At 39.1% G+C, this 2,640-nt stretch overlaps 1 protein-coding gene across 1 annotated transcript in view; it reads right to left on the bottom strand.

Moving 5' to 3' along the window:
- Nucleotides 1-2,640, bottom strand: part of Pex11b (peroxisomal biogenesis factor 11 beta) — a 14,350-nt gene that overhangs the window by 8,845 nt on the left and 2,865 nt on the right. The window lies entirely within an intron of this gene.

Genomic DNA, 2,640 nt, shown 5'->3' on the forward strand with positions numbered 1-2,640 from the left:
AAAAAAAATACCTTGGAATAAACCTGACCAAAGACATTAAAGAGCTCTACAAGGGAAATGTTAAATTTTCAAAGAAAGAGATTGAGGAAGACATCAGAAGATGGAAGAACCTCCAATGCTCATGGATTGGAAGAATTAATATTGTGAAAATGACCATCTTACCAAAAGCAATTTATAGATTCAATGCAATACCAATCAAAATCCCCATGACATTTTTCACAGAATTGGAAAAAATCATCCATATGATGCATATGGAAGCACAAAAGACCTCGGATAGCCAAAACAACCCTGAGCACTAAGAGCAATGCCGGGGGGATTACTACACCAGATTTTAAGCTGTATTACAGAGCTATAGTCATAAAAACTACATGGTACTGACACAAAAATAGACCTATAGATCAATGGAACAAAATTGAAGACCCAAATGAGTAAATGCAATTTCAGCCACCTGATATTTGACAAAGGGTTCAAGAATATTCACTAGAGGAAAGACAGCATGTTCAGCAAATGGTGCTGGCAAAACTGGATCTCCACCTGTAGAAGAATGAAACTAAACCACTATCTTTCACCTTGCACAAAAGTTAATTCCAAATGGATCAAAGACCTCAATGTAAAGCCTGAAACTCTGAAACTATTAGAAGAAAACATTGGGAAAAATCTATAAGATATAGGTGTAGGAAAGGATTTTCTAAACCACACATCAATTGCTCAGGAAACAAGGGCAAGAATTAACAAATGGGACCTCATTAAAATAAAAAGCTTCTGTACATCAAAGGAGGCAACCCGGGAAGCGAACAGAAAACCCACAGACTGGGAGAAAATCTTCACCAGCGACACATCTGACAGAGGTTTACTATCCAGAATATACAATGAACTCAAAAAGCAGAGAATCAAGAAGCAACCCAATTAAAAGATGGGCTAAAGAGCTGAACAGAGAATTCTAAAAAGAAGTAAAGATGGCTATGAAGCATCTTAAAAGATGTTCACATCACTAATAATTAGGGAAATGCAAATTAAAACCACTTTAAGATTTCATCTTACCCCAGTCAGACTGGCTAAGATCAAGAGAACAAATGATACCAAATGTTGGAGAGGATGTGGGGAAAGGGGAACACTCATCCACTGCTGACGGGGCTGCAAACTGGTTCAACCTATACGGAAAGCAGTGTGGAGCACTCTTAAAAAAATACAAATGAACCTACCATTTGACCCAGTTACACCACTCCTTGGCATATACCCAAAGAACTCATCCTATTGCAGAGACACTTGTACACCCATGTTTGTTGCTACTCTTTTCACAATAGCTAAGAGATGGGAGCAACCTAAGTGTCCTCAATTGACAAGTAGATAACGAAAATATGGTTCATTTATACAATGGAATTTTACTCAGCAGTAAAGAAAAATGAAATCATGAAATGTGCAGGTAAATGGAACTAGAAACTGTTATACTAAGTGAAGTAACACAGACTCAGAAAAAAAAAATTGAAATATGTTCTCCCTCATATGTGGATCCTAGAACCAAAGCCTTATAAGTGAGTATGTATCCAGACATAACTACAGGAACCAGGGGACATACCTCTTAAATGTTCACTCTCACCAACTGGGGCCAAAGGTTCAAATACCTGAGCCTATGGGGGATAGTCTTAGTCAAACCACCACAGCCAGGGTGGTTATGATATGTAAAGAATGAGACAAAAATAATATATGCATAATCTTAAAATTTCAAAGGTCATAATTTAGTCAAGTAGTTTAAGGAACAAAATATATGTCTAGTCAAAGTTTATCTGAAAATGTTTGGGTTTTGCCCAAGCTTTATCTACATGACACACAGTAATTAAAAGTACCAGACTGGTACAACTAACCTTCTTGGATGTTTAACAGACCTACTTTGAGGCCTGTAATAATTTGGTCAGAGGGACATAAAGGACAGTTTTTGCTCCTTGCCCTCCTAGGTCGACTAGTTCCAGGGTACTATAAGCATCTCTCAAAAGGTCCTGTAATTGTAGTTGGTCACCTGTCTTCTTGAACAAATAGGCTGAGGAGAACCTACGAGATGGGCTTGAACCAGTGTCCAGTCTGCAAAGAGGAGGGTCAACACAGACGAATCATTTCCTCCATGCTTCCAAGCGAAGCCAGCCATGATTGAGTAGGACCTTTGACTTATCCTCACATAGGCGGAACTGGTAAAAGAAAGGAGGTAGGGGCTCTTCCCAAGCTCATGTGACCCCTGAGGAACAGATTCTCAAACAACTCTAAGAGTAAAAATAAATTGGTTTATCAGGGCCAACTCTATGGCCTTAAGGAAAAGTTATACTTTCCAAAAGGGAAGTATAACCAATGAGTAAAGGGGCCAATATAATTTTTTAGGAGTCCATATGTATAGCTAAAGGCTACATAACAAGCAACAATGCCAGATAGGAGATACCTTCTTTTGAGTTGTTGGTCAGGGTGGCCAAAGGGACTCCCAGATAGTAACCCAGCATAGAACTGGGAAAATGAACAGCAGACCCCAATCTTATCTAAAGGAATATTGACAACTGATTGCTGCTAGATGAGGAACAGCTGACCTTCCTAAAACAAAGACCTCTAGATAGGCTGACTAGATCCACCAGAAGGGCAAGTAGTGGGGAATGGCTGGGG

This window comes from Nannospalax galili, unplaced genomic scaffold (assembly GCF_000622305.1).
Source record: "Nannospalax galili isolate Female #2095 unplaced genomic scaffold, S.galili_v1.0 scaffold693, whole genome shotgun sequence".
In the NCBI taxonomy this organism is placed as follows: domain Eukaryota; kingdom Metazoa; phylum Chordata; class Mammalia; order Rodentia; family Spalacidae; genus Nannospalax; species Nannospalax galili.